Source organism: Gossypium raimondii, chromosome 6 (assembly GCF_025698545.1).
Source record: "Gossypium raimondii isolate GPD5lz chromosome 6, ASM2569854v1, whole genome shotgun sequence".
In the NCBI taxonomy this organism is placed as follows: domain Eukaryota; kingdom Viridiplantae; phylum Streptophyta; class Magnoliopsida; order Malvales; family Malvaceae; genus Gossypium; species Gossypium raimondii.
This window is the reverse complement of record NC_068570.1, coordinates 30,963,769-30,980,263: the sequence shown is the minus strand read 5'-3', so window position 1 is coordinate 30,980,263 and position 16,495 is coordinate 30,963,769.

Below are 16,495 nucleotides of genomic sequence, written 5' to 3'. Positions count from 1 at the left end.
TTAGGTAGATACATCACAATGGTATGGAAAAAAAAGAGAGAGGGCAGAAAATGAAGAAACAATATGATACAGTGATTATAGGTCGGGCAAAATTGTGCGACAAAGAAAAATCTAGAAAACATCAAAATTAAAAATAAGAAGAAAATGTACAGAACAGAAACAAAAGCACTGTGACTGAGAAAAGAGTAAAAAGTCAAAGTGACAAAAAAGTCAAAAAAGTGAGAGAAAACTTAGTCATTAGTACACCAAAACTCTTTAAGCCGACCATATTTACTAGTATTATATTGTATCTTCCTACATGGAGAAATAAGGTAGGTGAGAGAGGGAGACAAAAGGCGATGAGCTTGGATAGGACATTAAGGGAGAAGAGAGAGAACAATGTCATGTGCCTAACTACTACTAGTGTTTGAACCATTTTGAGCCATATTTTTCTTTGAACTCACACTGTCCTAAGCCTCAGAACGTTACAAGTCGAGAAGACCAATGTGACATAAGCATGATTTATGCATAATCCTCTAGAATTGCTAACAATTTTATTTAATGAATTTTTTTGATTCACATGATTGTGTCTACTATATATATTTATTTATGTTAATGATGATATTGTTAAACATTTGGTCATCAGAATTATTTCTAATTTGCTAATAATGTAACTTTGAAAACTAATCCTAATTTACTTTCAAAATTTCAAGGTATCAAACTATCAATATTAACTAATATGTGCGATAAGAATTGTTATACATTTAATATTTGACAACCATGTTTATGGTAGTAATAAAATTCAAGGGGTGCCTTCTTATTGCATGCTATGTGTCTAGACTTGGTTTGCTTGAGGACAAACAAAAAGTTAAATGTGGGGGAAAAGTTTAGGTGTTAGGTTCTTATCCACTAACTTTAGCTTGTTTAAAGAAATAAATTAAGTCATTTTCGTATTAATTTTTTTTATTTTCTCTTTTTCCAATATATGTGTTTTGGCTACTTGAGGACAAGCAAAAAGTTAAGTTTAGGGGACTGATTTGGAATGAATTACACTATGATTTACATCCTTTTTACACATACCTTTAACTTGTTTAATAGTTAAATCAAAGCATCTTAGTATATATTTAGGTTTTCATACTTAAAGTAGTAATTTATGTTTTCTAATAGTTTGTATTACATCTTATATATCTAAATAAGGTTACATGGTCTTGTGATTCAAGTCGGGAGCTAAAGATGCTTGTTTGGGCCAAAATCGATGCCTATGTCGCGACACCTAGACATTAACAACATCGAGGATAGAAGCCAAAAACAAGTTCTAGAGCGAAACTGCCCTCAATGTCGTGACACGACCCTCTTATGTCACAACATACCCTCTGTGGGTGGTTGCAACATCGCAGGCCTATGTTGCAACCAAGCCCCTACACAGCCTGAAAACTCCAGCACGTTTTAATTATGTTTTTTGAGGGAAACTAGGAGTATCCGTCCTAGTCGAACTCTAAAGACTTCAAGAATAATTTAGGCACTATAATATTTTGAGTTTAGCCTATATAAAGGTCATTGCAATAAGTTTAAACACAAAATTTGGTAGGAGATAGAAAATATACTTAGGGTTTTTATTTCATTCTTAGTTTTTACTTGGGGCATTTTTATGTTCTTGTATTCGAAAGATCTTATTCCGAATTGAGAGTCTCGTGAGTGGAGATTGTTCCAGAGCCATGTTTTCATTGATAAATTCATGAGCATCTTTTTTCCTTTATTCTATTGTTTATATCTCTTTCCTTTATTCTATTCTTTATATCTCTTTCTTTAACATTGCTTAATTGAGTGTTTGTGTAAAGATTAGAATCAATTTATGCTTTATACATATCTCGCATGGTTTCAACTATTATAATCTTATTAATTGATTGAAGGATATAGTTTATTAGCAAATCAACTATTTGGGAGAGGAAGAATTTAAACCCCAGGCTTGACGACCCTAGGAAGTCATTTAGGTGGGAATTAACCCAAAATTAGCATGGTCTATCTGTGAACACCTTAACTCTGAACTGGTCTGAACTATGAGGTTGGAAGATAAGTAGTTCTTGTCAACTCATTATTCTAGTGGATGTATCGGGAGATCCTGCTAGAGTATTGGCTAGATGATTGATTAAAACCCTAAATTAATAAGTAATTAGGTAAAATAATTGGATTTGGGCTAAAGAAACTCGTGTAGTCGAAACAAGGGATAGGAAAAGCTAATACATGAACTTAGGAGTAGATTTAGATTTAATTTAATTTATTTAGTTTATTGATATTATTATCATCTTGCTTCCATATTCAAACTAGTAATTCCTGGCTCAAGTAGATTAGTAATTATTTCCCGTAATTGGTTTGATAACACTATTCCCTAAACTTTAATCCCTGAGGTACGATCCTCAAAGTACTTACCTATTTCGTTGTAACTATATTACAACTTGATCCATATACTTACGGACACTGCTTCAAATCTATATATTTAGTTGCAATATTCAAACTTTGGACGTTAGTACATCTAAAGGCGGTCAATTAACTTAGAGATAGAGGGTTCTTCTTCTTCCTTCTTCTAAACCATTACTATCTGGTTCATTTTTGAACCAAAAACACATCTTTTTATTTTAAGCTGGAAGTTGTAATTCTGGATCTCATCAATCAGTACATGTCTTGGTAAGTAATCAACTCTGCATGTTGAGTTTTGAAAGATTAAGTCTATTAGAAGTGGTTGAATAATAAGATAAAGATATATGGCTTTGCATGGGGTTTCTAATGTTAGTGATGATGGTAAAATGTATGTGAATAAGTTTTAAGGGTGTTTCTATGTTATATGGCAGTCTTTGTTGTTGATTTGCTTGATGGATGTTTGGTTTAGAGTAGAGTAGTTGTAAGCGAGTGTCAGGTGAGTTCTATGCTAACTCTTGCATGTATACTGTTCGTTTCTATAAAATACCTATAGGAAACTTCTTGAACTATGAATCTGAAACTATGAAAAAGTATAGTATGTATATGGGTAGTGTAACAGCCCGATTTTGGGCCTAGTCGGAACAGTGGTTTCAGGACCACAAATCTGAAGAGGGAAAATATTATTGTCATTATATTTTTATGGTCTACAATTTCACGGAAAAATTTCATAAAAAATTCGTTCGAAAATTTCGACGTTTGGGCACTCAATTTAGTCAAAAGGACTAAATTGTAAAAAGTGTAAAAGTTGAGTTCTACATGTTAGAAGTGTCTAATTGTTATGAAATTATAAATTGGGGGTCCTTATATGACAATTAGACAATTAGTTAATTGATGGACAAAAATAGACATAAGAAATGGGTGAAATAGATTTTTTTAAATGGGGGCATTTTAGTCATTTAGTAATAAAAAAATAAAAAAGGGAAAAATATGGCAAAATGTTCTCATCTTCTTCATGGTGAACGAAATCAGCAAGGGGGAAGCCATAGTTAGGGTTTTTAAGCTTCCAAGCTCAATAGTAAGTGATTCCAAGCCCCGTTTTTAATGTTCTTTACGTTTTCGGAGTCCCGACAACTTAATTTAGCTTATTCTAGCAATAATTTAACCTAGGGTTTATATTTGGAGAAATACCCATAGGTGAAAAGTGTTTAGTTTTCTGTTTTAAGGTAGAATATGAAGCTAGAAATTATGTTAAACAACTTTTGCTAAGCGATTTTAAACGAAAACGGGTAAATTGACAAAATCGGTAAAAATACATAATGTTCAAAAGTGTGTGCTAGAGTGAGAATTTGATTTTTCCATAGAAGGGAAAAATGTTCAGAGATTGCAAAATTGCAAAATTACGATATTTTGCACCGAGGTAAGTAAACATGTGATTTAATGCATTATTTTGATATTATTCAATATATGTTGAGATTTAATAGAGCATAGAATAAATATTTGTCAAGATCTTAAAAATGTGGTTAAGTTGGGAAAGGTGGTAAAGTTTTGAAAACACGGTTTCCGGTTGAACACTCGGAATAAGACGGAGTACATTTAATACGAAAGGGGTTGCTAAGTGCTGATTCCCCCAAGGGGTTGCTAAGTGTTGATTCCCCGACTCATTGGTGGTTGCTAAGTGTTGATTCCACCATATCCTTGAATATAAAAGGGGGTTGCTAAGTGCTGATTCCCCCAAGGGGTTGCTAAGTGCAGGTTCCCCGACTCATTGGTGGTTGCTAAGTGCTGATCCCACCGTATCTTAAATGTGAAAGGGGTTGCTAAATGCTGATTCCCTGAATTACTGGTGGTTGCTAAGTGCTGATTCCCTGGATTATTGGTGGTTGCTAAGTGCTGATCCCACCGTATCTTAAATGTGAAGGGGTTGCTAAGTGCTGATTCCCCGAATCACTGGTGGTTGCTAAGTGCTGAATCCACCGATAACAGATAATATTCCAAGTGTTAAACAGGAAAATTGGAAAGGTGAATATATATATATATAGATGGCGAATAAGATTATATGAGCAATATTGGTTTGATACTTAATCAACCCATGTGTGAGAAGGAAGGAAATATCAAAATTACAAAAGAGCAAATTTAAATGTAAAACTGTTTTGAACAACAACAATTGGGAAACTTTGAAAACTAACCATAAATGGTGTAAAATGAATCAGAGGTTGAGTAATATATGAAATTGAATCTGAATGAGTTTATTTTCATATGAAAGAAAAAGGGCAAGCAAAAGAGTTGTATATTTGGGGATATTTGAATTTTATTGAGACAGGGCTGAATCGATTTCGAATTCCCGTGTTCCAAATTTGGAAAATCACCAAAAATTGTACAAAAATAATTATATATTTAAATTTACATGATTGGATTTCTTAATGAGTATATTTTTAAGAGAAAGAAACGAGAACATTTTTCAAATTGTTTACAGAGAGTTAAGTAAATTTTAGTTAGGATATGTCAGAACTATCAAGCAATGAAACATGGGAATATTTAAAGAATAAAATGTACTAATTGGATAAACCAAAAATTATGAAAATTTTATGGTGGAAAGGTATATGAGTCTAGGTTTTGGGAAAATTTATAGAACTTCATTTGGAGCCCTGTAGCTCCAGATAAAAATAAATTGGTGACAGTGACGCAGAAAAATAGTTTGCTGGAAATTGAACAAACATTGAAATTTATGTGTGATAAAAATTATGTTACTTTGTAATCTTGTGAGAAATTTATGTATTTGTCATATGTTTACTTACTAAGCTATATGCTTACTCGTTTTTATTTTCCCCTGATTATAGTGACATCTGTCAGTTCGGAACTTGGACGAAGTCAGGAAATCATCCACACTATCATCAACTTTTTGGGTATTTGGCAATCAACACTTTTGAAACATGGCATGTATAGATGACTTTATGTAATGTGGTTTAAATATGTATATATAGTATTGTTCGGTTTAATAAGTAGGTGATTATTAATGGATAAATTATGTCTAGATATATAACTGTAATTGGTTGGAAATATTGAAGTTGGTTGAAATTGTCTTTGGAAATCTGCAAGGGGTTTTATGTAAAAATAAGCAGAAATGCTGCTGAAATTTTAAAAAAAATTATAAGTGTTTGAGTTCTAGTAATACCTCATACTCTGTTTCGATAAGGAACACGGGTAAGGGGTGTTACATTTTAGTGGTATCAGAGCTACGATTTAGCCGGTTCTCGGACTAATAAAATATGCGTGAAAGTCAATCTATACATGCCATAAATATATTGTGATAGTGTGATGATTTCTGACAATTTAAAATTTTGTTTTATATAGTAAATGGATCTGACCAAGTGTAGCGAGATGATGTTGAGTAATGTAGCGGCTCCCACACAAGGGACCGCGCATGAAGAAAGTAGACATGAGACGATAGTCGGGATGAGGTGGGAAGCCTTCCTTTGAATGATGAGTAATTGGTATCTGAGACTTTGTTCGAGCAAATTGAATGTTCAACCTCCTTCACCCTTCCTATTCCTCAACCGGTCCCGTAGCTCCACAAAGTGTTGATTTGGTAAGATCAAGTAAACCTCCGTTGACAAAATCCAAAGCATGGGGTTGAAGATTTGAGGCTAATCTTGATGATGATCCGAAAAGCGAGTTTTGGCTTGAAAACTCTATTCGGGTATTTGATGAACTATCTTGTACTCCTGAGGAATGTTTGAAATGTGCTGTGTCTTTACTGAATGATTCAGCCTACCGTTGGTGGAAAACATTAATATCGGTGGTTCCAAAAGAAAGAGTTACCTGAGACTTCTTACAGGAGGAATTCAGAAAAAAAATATATAAGTCAGCAGTTTATTGATCAGAAACGTAAGGAGTTTCTTGAGTTGAAGCAGGGCCGAATGTCTGTGGCAGAGTATGAAAGGGAGTTTATTAGGCTCAGCAAATATGCCCAAGAATGTGTACCCACGGAGGCCATTATGTGTAAAAGATTCGAAGAGGGGTTAAACGAAGATATCAGATTGTATGTTGGAGTTTTAGAGTTGAAAGAATTTGTAGTACTGGTTGACTGAGCCTATAAAGTTGAAGAACTGAGTTAAGAAAAGAGAAGAGCAGAGATTGAAGCTCGAGATGTAAGAAAAAGGTCAACGAGTAGGACATTTCAATCCCAACCAAAGAAGCTTAAAGGGATGGATCCATGATCAACTGGTTTAGTTGGATATTCACGTAGAGATCGAGGGAAATCATACCCCGGAGCTAAAACTCAAGCTAGCTCAATGGCAAGTGTGGACAATGTGGGGAATAATAGATCTGAGTGTCAACAGTGTGGCTGGCGACATGCTGGTGAGTGTTGGGGATTTAGACGAGCCTGTTTCAGGTGTGGTTCTTAAGAACACTATATAAAAGATTGCCCTAAGAGAATAGAGGAAGAAAGATTACAGAGAGTTGGGTCGAGTGATGCTGTTAGTAGAGGTAGACCACCGAGGAATACTGGGAGCAAAGTCAGTGGTAAAAGTGTGGCGAAAAATACAGCTGGGAGATCAGAAACTAGAGCACCTGCCAGAACTTATGCCATACGTGCTCGTGAAAATGCATAATCTCCTGACGTAATTACTGGTACATTTTCTCTTCATGATATTAAAGTTGTTGCTTTGATTGACCCTGGGTCTACTCATTCATATGTATGTGTGAATTTAAGACAGCTCTATGAGACTTTGCATTGACTATCGTCAGCTCAACAAAGTGACTATAAAGAACAAGCACCATTTACCGAGAATTGATGATTTGTTTGACCAACTAAAAGGAGCAACAGTGTTTTCAAAGATTGATCTAAGGTCTGGTTACTATCAGTTGAGAGTTAGGGAGTCCGATGTGCCAAAGACCGCTTTCAGAACGAGGTATGGGCATTATAAATTTCTGGTAATGCCTTTTGGGTTGACTAATGCTCCGGTTATTTTTATGGATTTAATGAACCGAATTTTTCGGCCGTATCTGGATAAGTTTGTGGTGGTGTTCATAGATGATATTTTAATTTATTCTCGGGATGAATCTGAGCACGCCGAACATTTGAGAATTTGCAGATTCTGAGAGAGAAGAAATTGTATGCTAAATTCAGTAAAAGTGAGTTTTGGCTTCGTGAGGTCGGATTCTTGGGACATATAGTTTCAAGTGAAGGTATTCGGGTTGATCCAAGTAAAATTTCAGCAATTGTTGATTGGGAGTCGCCAAAAAATGTGTCCGAGGTTAGAAGCTTTCTGGGCTTAGCCGAGTATTATAGACGGTTTGTCAAGGGATTCTTGATGATTGCTTCTCCTATGACTATGTTACTACAGAAGAATGTCAAATTTGAATGGACCGATAAATGTCAACAAAGTTTCGAGAAATTGAAGGCTTTATTGACTGAGGCACCAGTGTTGGTACAACCTGAGTCAGGGAAGTAGTTTATAATTTACAGTGATGCATCGTTGAATGGTCTTGGATATGTGTTAATGCAAGAGGGCAAAGTAATAGCTTATGCTTCGAGACAACTGAAACCACACGAGAAGAATTATCCAATGCATGATTTAGAATTGGCTGCCATTATTTTTGCTTTAAAAATTTGGCGTCATTATCTGTATGGTGAGAAATGCCGAATCTTCACTGATCATAAGAGTTTGAAGTATTTAATGAATCAAAAAGACTTGAATTTGCGACAACAAAGATGGCTCGAGCTAATAAAAGATTATGAGCTAGTGATTGATTATCATCCTAGAAAAGCTAATGTTGTTGCTAATGCCTTGAGCAGAAAATCTTTATTTGCTTTGAGAGCTATGAGTACGAGATTAATTTTATCTGATGATGGTTCAATTTTGGCTGAATTGAGGGCTAGACCATTATTCCTTCAGCAAATTCGGGAAGCACTAAAGAATGACAGTGAATTACAAGCCAAGAGAGCTCAGTGTGAAGCAGGTGTTGATTCAGATTTTTGAATTAGATCAGATGATTGTCTAATGTTCCGAGATAGGGTATGTGTACCGAGAAATGATGAGTGGATTCAGACCATTTTATGTGAGGCACATAGTGGTGATTTGTCAGTTCATCCAGGCAGTGTAAAAATGTATAATGATTTGAAGAAATTGTATTGGTGGCCGGGCATGAAAAAGGATATCTCGGAATTTGTATCAAAGTGTTTAATTTGTCAACAAGTGAAAGATGAGCATCAAGTACCATCGGGTTTACTTCAGCCGGTAATGATTCCAGAGTGGAAGTGGGATAGCATCATGATGGATTTTGTGACGGGATTGCCTTTGACTCCAAAGAAGAAGGATGCTATTTGGGTAATCATTGATAGAGTGACAAAGTCAGCCCATTTCATTCCAGTACGTATTGATAACTCACTTGACAAGTTGGCAGAGTTATATGTTGCTGAAATAGTGAGATTACACGGGGTGCCTAAATCTATTATATCGGATAGAGATCCGAGTTCACATCAAGGTTTTGGATAAAGTTGCAGGAAGCTTTGGGTACAAAATTGAACTTTAGTACTGCGTTCCATCCGCAAACTGACGGGCAATCAGAAAGAGTGATTCAAGTCTTTGAAGACATGCTCCGGTGTTGTATTTTAGAATTTGAAGGCAGTTGGGAGCAATATCTACCATTGGTTGAATTTGCTTACAACAATAGCTATCAGTCAAGTATACGAATGGCACCATATGAAGCATTATATGGGCGTAAGTGTAGAACTCCTTTATATTGGACTGAACTCGGTGAAAACCGGATTCATGGAGTTGACTTGGTGAAAGAAACTGAAGAAAAAGTGAAAATAATCCGTGACTGTTTAAAGGCTGCTTGGCAAAAGTCTTATGCGGATTTAAAGAGGAAACAAATTGAGTTTCAAGTGGGCGATAGAGTGTTTTTGAAAGTATCTCCATGGAAGAAGATTCTGAGACTTGGTCATAAAGGAAAATTGAGTCCACGCTTTATTGGACCGTATGAAGTTATTGAAAGAATTGGACCTGTAGCTTATCGGTTAGCTTTGCCGGCAGAGTTGGAAAGAATACATAACGTATTTCATGTATCGATGTTATGACGCTATCGTTCTGATCCTTCACATATAGTTTCTCCTACAGAAATTGAACTTCGACCGGATATGACTTATGAGGAGGAACCGATAAAGATTCTGGCTCGAGAGGTCAAACAGTTAAGAAATAAAAGTGTAGTCTTAGTGAAAGTGTTGTGGCAAAAACATGGAATGGAAGAGGCTATGTGGGAACCAGAGGAAGTTATGAGGAAACAGTACCCAAACCTCTTTTCCGGTAAGATTTTCGGGGACGAAAATCCCTAAGGGGGGAGAATTGTAACAGCCCGATTTTGGGCCTAGTCGGAACAGTGGTTTTGGGACCACAAATCCGAAGAGGGAAAATATTATTATCATTATATTTTTATGGTCTACAATTTCACGGAAAAATTTCGTAAAAATTTCGTTCGAAAATTTTGACGTTTGGGCACTCAATTTAGTCAAAAGGACTAAATTGTAAAAAGTGCAAAAGTTGAGTTCTACATGTTAGAAGTGTCTAATTGTTATGAAATTATAAATTGGGGGTCCTTATATGGCAATTAGACCATTAGTTAATTGATGGAAAAAAATAGACATAAGAAATGGGTGAAATAGATTTTTTTTAAATGGGGGCATTTTAGTCATTTAGTAATAAAAAGAATTAAAAAGGGAAAAAGATGGCAAAATGTGCTCATCTTCTTCATGGTGAACGAAATCAGCAAGGGGGAAGCCATAGTTAGGGTTTTTAAGCTTCCAAGCTCAATAGTAAGTGATTCCAAGCCCCGTTTTTAATATTCTTTACGTTTTCGGAGTCCCGGTAACTTAATTTAGCTTATTGTAGCAATAATTTAACCTAGGGTTTATATTTGGAAAAATACCCATAGGTGAAAAGTGTTTGTTTTGCTGTTTTATGGTCGAATATGAAGCTATAAATTATGTTAAACAACTTTTGCTAAGCGATTTTAAACGAAAACGGGTAAATTGACAAAATCGGTAAAAATACATAATGTTCAAAAGTGTGTGTTAGACTGGGAATTTGATGTTTCCATAAAAAGGAAAAATGTTCAGCATGTCATAAAACATAAGAATAAGAGATGAAGTTTAATTTCCGAGCTTGGGGAAAAAATTTTAAATATGCAAAAGTTAGGGGGCAAAATTATAATTTTTCAAAAATTTGGGTTAAGGACTATTTTAATAAATGTGAACATTAAATGAGTTAAAATTGCTATTATAGATCAAGAAAAACGAGAAGACTACCTTAAACGGGGAAAAGAGAAGATAGTGGAGTAAATTGCAAAATTACGATATTTTGCACCGAGGTAAGTAAACATGTGATTTAATGCATTATTTTGATATTATTCAATATATATTGAGATTTAATAGAGCATAGAATAAATATTTGTCAAGATCATAAAAATGTGGTTAAGTTGGGAAAGGTGGTAAAGTGTTGAAAACACGGTTTCCGGTTGAACATTCAGAATAAGCCGGAGTACATTGAATACGAAGGGGGTTGCTAAGTGCTGATTCCCCGACTCATTGGTGGTTGCAAGTGCTGATTCCACCGTATCCTTGAATATAAAAGGGGGTTGCTAAGTGCTGATTCCCCCAAGGGGTTGCTAAGTGCTGATTCCCCGACTCATTGGTGGTTGCTAAGTGCTGATCCCACCGTATCTTAAATGTGAAGGGGTTGCTAAGTGCTGATTCCCCGAATCACTGGTGGCTGCTAAGTGCTGAATCCATCGATAACGAATAATATTCCGAGTGTTCAACAGGAAAATTGGAAAGGTGAATATATATATATGGTGGATAAGATTATATGAGCAATATTGGGTTTTATACTTAATCAACCCATGTGTGAGATGGAAGGAAATATCAAAATTACAACAGAGCAAATTTAAATGTAAAACTCTTTTGAACGACAACAATTAGGAAACTTTGAAAAATCACCATAAATGGTGGAAAATGAATCAGAGGTTGAGTAATATATGAAATTGAAGCTGAATGAGTGTATTTTCATATGAAAGAAAAAGGGCAAGCAAAAGAGTTTTATATTTGGGGATATTTGAATTTTATTGAGATAGGGCTGAATTGATTTCGAAATACCCTGTTCCAACTTTGGAAAATCATAAAAAATTGTACAAAAATAATTATGGATTTAAATTTACATTCTTGAATTTCTTAATGAGTCTATTTTTAAGATAAAGGAACTAGAACATTTTTTGAATTTTTTACAGAGAGTTAAGTAAATTTTAGTTAGGATATGTCAGAACTATCGAGCAGTGAAACAGGGGAATATTTAGAGAATAAACTGTACTAATTGGCTAAACTAAAAATTCTGAAAATTTTATGGTGGAAAGGTATGTGAGTCTAGTTTTGGGGAAAATTTACGGAACTTCATTTGGACCCATTTAGCTCCAGATAAAAATAAATTGGTGACAGTGACGCAGAAAAATAGTTTGCTGGAAATTGAACAAACATTGAAATTTATGTGTGATAAAAATTATGTTACTTTTTAATCTTGTGAGAAATTTATTTATTTGTCATATGTTTACTTACTAAGCTATATGCTTACTCATTTTTATTTTCCCCTGATTATAGTGACATCAGCCAGTTCGGAACTTGGACGAAGTCAGGAAATCATTCACACTATCATCAAATTTTTGGGTATTTTGGAAATCAATAGTTTTGAAACATGGCATGTATAGATGACTTTATGTAATGTGGTATAAATATGTATATATAGTATTGTTCGGTTTAATAAGTAGGTGATTATTAATGGATAAATTATATCTGAATATATAACTGTAATAGGTTGGAAATATTAAAGTTGGTTGAAATTGTCTTTGGAAATCTGCAGGGGGTTTTATGTAAAAATAAGCAGAAATGCTGCCAAAATTTTTATAAAAAAAGTTATAAGTGTTTGAGTTCTAGTAATACCTCATACTCTGTTTTGGTAAGGAACACGGGTAAGGGGTGTTACAGGTAGTGAATCTGATAAACTCAAATATGTGATGATTAGTGTGTGAGTACTGAAACATTGAAGTATGGCTGTATATGTATGTCTGGAATGTATGTCATGTGATGTATGTTTTGTTAGGTGTACGTTAGAGAATAACAATGCTGGGCTTAGATCATGTCAGTGAATGAAGGGTCTATAAAATGAGTCTGTGTCTAGTCATAGCGATGGTGTTTGATGGAGTCCGTCGGGAAAGACAATACAAACTCTGATATGAAACTCTAAAGGAAAAAACCTATTGTCATGGCAATCTCTAAAAAAGGAATTAAGGATGACGTCTATTGTCAGGGGTTCTCTTCATGTCCTGAAGTAGTGATGGGCAAAACTTACACGATGTGAGTTTTGGCAAATCCATATCGCAAAAAAGGCAGTCTTGAAATGCCTAGGTGGCATTTTGTGAGCCTTTATGGCAAACTCTAAAAGAATAGTCTTTGTGGCAAACTCTAAAAGAATAACCTTTGTGGCGAACTCTGAATGAATAGTATTTGTGGAAAACTTTGAAAGAATAGACTTTGAGACGAACTCTGAATGGACTACCTTTATGGTATACCCTAATTTGGAAGCTTTGTGGCGTGTTCTATATGAATATTTAAATTACAAAGTAAGCGAGTATGGTATTAGAGATCTATTAGTTACATGTTGAGTGCTGTATAAGGCTAGGATTTGATTAAAGTTAGTGAATTGAAAATTTATAGAGAAGAAATGAGATAATATTGAAAAGATGATTCTGCTTAAAGGTTTGTATCTATATGTTTGAAGATTATATCTGCCAACTATGTATGTGCTCATTCATGATAGGTGATTGTGCATTGGTACTGAGTTGGGTATGCACATGTAATGATATTTTGAGTTATATGTGTAACAACCCGTATTTCACTGGTGTCAAAAAAATGATTTTGGGACCACAAATTCAATGAGTGAGTTCGTAAATATTATATTTTAATATTTATGAGTCATATGTGGTAGTACATTAAATTTTAATTTGATCATTTTCACTAATTGAACGAACAGTTAAGTACAAGTGGCTTGTCCTTAAAGTTAAGTGGTTTTAGAAAATGAGGTTTCGGGACCTCTTTTTTATAAACCAAGCCCGTAAATATTTTCATTTAATATTTATAGAGTGACTATATAAGTGTATTGAAGTTTGATTCAAAAAATTTAGCGATTGAATTGCTAATTAAGGAAAAGGACTAAATCATAACAACTATAAAAACTTGATTTCCAATGAATTTAGTTGTCTAGTGACTTAATTAAATTTTATTAAGGGATTTAAGTGGTAATTTACCCACTTTCATAATTTTTGACGGTGAGTGCATGTTTTGCTAATTATGTTATAATGTTATTTTAAAATTTAAATTAAATAAATGTTAGTTTAATAAAACAAAAACAAAAACATTTTTTTCGTATTCATTGTTCTTCTTCCACGAAACTAAAAAGAAAGAAACACCATGGTTAAAGCTTAGTTCAACCAAGCTTTAAATCAATTGCATGATATGTATTTTTCTTTCATTTTTAATTATTTTTATGTTTTTAAGATCGTTATAGCTTAATTTAGCTAACTCAAGACTAATTCTTAAAATTGTTAAATGTTTAGAATCTTACCATGGATGAAATTGTGATGTTTTGAATTTTATGATAGATTATTAAATTTGATAGTTAAATAGGATTATTTTGTAAAGTGATTTTAGTTAAATAGATTGTTAAGTTTGATAGTTAAAATAGTAAAATTATATGAAAATCTTGTGAAAATTTGTTAAATATGGGTGTATAGGGATTATAGGAAATTTGGCTAGCTTTGAATTGGGATTAAATGTGGTTAATTTAAAAGTTTGGGTTTAAAGACTAAATTAAATAAAAAGTAAAAGTTTAAGGTAAAAGTGTAAAATGATGATCAAGGGTCAAATATATGAATTTCAGTATTTTTGATATTTGAATTGGTTGATTGAATAAAATTATTATATTTAGATCAAGAAACAAGTCAACGACATTAATTGCATGAAAAGAAAGTTAGAGGAGAAATCGTCAATGTTGTGTTTGTATGCTGTTTTTTATTAGGTAAGTTCAGTATATTGATTAAATTAATTATTTTCTTTTTTGTAATTTAATACATATCTATTTATGTTTTAATTGAGTTTAACTGCTTGAGATTAGTATGTGATGAGTTGGACTAAGTTGTGATGATATTTAAGTTAAGTACTATGTTTGGAAAATATGAAATACATGGATGTGAGATTGAAATTGTATAACAAAGATGAATTTAAAGGATTCAGATATCAAATGTGTCCCATTTGAACCTTGTGAATACTTAGGATACAAATGACATGTCTTTAGGGGGTTATTTACAGTTTCAGATGCTGATCTTGGATGTCCTACCAATGGCTGAGGTCCTACATTTGTTGCGCTTCTCCACAGCTTGTGTGAGCAGCATCTAATAGCCTAACATCTCGACCCACGGCTCGCGTGAGCAGGCTCCTTTCATAGCTCATGTGAGCATATATGGTTATATGTTACAGTCACAACTTGTGTGATATTTTGTGAGTATCCGGTGTTATTTCATTTGGTTCAACACGTGATAAAGGCTTAAACAAATATTTATGTATATATGAAATGTTATATGGCCAAGACATCTCAATAGGAATATGTTCATATAATTAATTGAAATGGGAAGCTATGTTTATTGAGCGTATGATGGATGCAATATGTACTTGTTATTATATTATTACATGTTCCATTATTTGTTGGAACTATATGTTTCTTTGTGATACCTATTAACCTTGTGAGGTTGTGTTGTATAGGAAAAAATGTAAGTAAAAGATTTAATGAATGATTATGTGTTAAATGGTAAAATTAAATATTTAGATGAAATGGTTATACATATTTTTTATGAAAATAGATATATGAAACTGATATATGAAGTGTATACGAAATGTTTATAGGAATATAGATATGTAAAAAGGGACATTTCAAATATATACTTAAAATAAAGATGTTAAATGTTAAATGAATATGTGATGGTTGGTTTATGTACCAAATGTGTTTTTAGTTATATGTTTGATGACATGATAAAGTTACATGTTTTATATATGAACTCACTAATTTTGTGAGACTTGTGATATGTATTGGTAATTAATGAACTCATGACCAGGATATTAAATTATCTTGTAAAATGTTTTATTACATCCTTTTTGGTAAGTTAAAGTTTAAGTTTATCATGAACTTACTAAGCTTTACGCAAGCTTACCTTGTTTTGGTTTTTCTTTTTTGTAGATTGTTGGATTGGAGCTGTCGATTAGATTACTTTTGAAGATCACACTATCTGTTCAACAATTTGGTATAAGATGTTATTATTTTGGTTTAGGTTATAAGTGGCATGATATAGGAGCATTTAAGTTCTTTTGCTATAATCATATTATTTAAACTTGGTTTAAGCATATTTGTGTGTATATATTTGTATTTGGCTTGTATATGTCGATATATGTAGATCTTTAGTTGTTTGGTATATGCTTCTTAGAAGAGTTTGAAATATGGTAAGATTTAATGTGAATGCAATGGATGATTGGTATGTTTGGCAAATGTATAAGTTAAAGACTTGAGATCTTTGAATGTGAATTAGTTTGGTGTATGAAATACGGTGCCAATGAGGGCACATTGGTTAGGCATTTAGGTTAGATGTTTTGGTCTGTTTCAAGCATGTTTTAATGTTTTTTGAAAGTATGAAAATGGTTGATATTCATTTGACTTGGTACCTAAGAAAGGGTTGAGAATTTGGCTTGCTTATGAAGTTTTTAGGCTGCACACGGCCTCGAACACGAGCTATCAAATGGTAGTGTGCTACATACGATTTATTCACACGGCTGTATGGATGTTAAATTTTAGGTGTAGGATTTTTCAGACGGGCACAGTGAGTTACATGACCTGGCAACACGGCTGTGTGACCCTGAGAGCACGGGCGTGTAGAGCGGCCACACGGCCATGTTTGGCACCACACAGGTTGGCCACATGGCTGTGTGACCCCTATTTCCACTTTTTAATCA